Genomic DNA, 869 nt, shown 5'->3' with positions numbered 1-869 from the left:
AGAGAAATGGATCCCTGGTTCTTGATTTAGTTTAGAACACTCTAGGAGGAAACACTATAGGCTTAGTTAGAGAAAGGTTAAGTTGTGGGGGGAGTTTGTTAAACAACTAGAGGAAATATTCTGGAGCTATGGAAGTTCTGAATAGAGGTAAAGATTTGAAAGTACCTATGTCATTGGATTTCTCTGAGTATGAAGTGTGATAATGTCTCTAACATGCTTAGCACGGTGTCTTAAATACAGTAAGTGCTCACACAATGGGAACTATTGTTCCTGGTGATGAAATGAAAAATGTGAATATTTTGATTGGTCTAGGATGGACGTTTGTCTCCAGTACTGAATCAGATGGATGAGGGCTATAGAGAGAAAGAGTGGAGGCTATAGGAAGGGATAATTAAAATGATGCGTTCTGGGAACTATGCTACATCATAAATTAAAGGAAAAATGGCTTCTAGACTGCCAGAAAAAGGAATGGGTGTTCATAAATACATCTTGAATATGATACATTCTTGCTTCATGAAAATCTATCACATTGCCAGGTCCTCCTCCAGCCTTTTCTTTTCTTAAGCACCTATTTGGTTTATACTGGTCTCATTTGTCAGCATTGCCTCAATATAAAAACCTTTTGTATTTGACATCACTGACCAATAGTATACTTGGTAATCAGTTATATTCCAGCCCTATGTTTCCTCAACCTAACCTTGGGGCCAAACAATTAGCAAGTGATTTTATACTGTGCCATGCCTCTGACAGGACTGTTCATTTTTCTTCACTTCAGCCTATGAACTGTGTGACCACTGACAAAACACTAGGCTGTTAGGCACAGTCATGTAAAGTGCAGCCGCAGACCACAGCAGCACACCTTTATTGGA

The sequence above is a fragment of the Lipotes vexillifer genome, unplaced genomic scaffold, assembly GCF_000442215.2.
Source record: "Lipotes vexillifer unplaced genomic scaffold, Lipotes_vexillifer_v1.1 scaffold295, whole genome shotgun sequence".
Taxonomy (NCBI): Eukaryota; Metazoa; Chordata; class Mammalia; order Artiodactyla; family Lipotidae; genus Lipotes; species Lipotes vexillifer.
The sequence above is the reverse complement of the archived record's forward strand: the minus strand, read 5'-3'. Positions refer to the sequence as shown.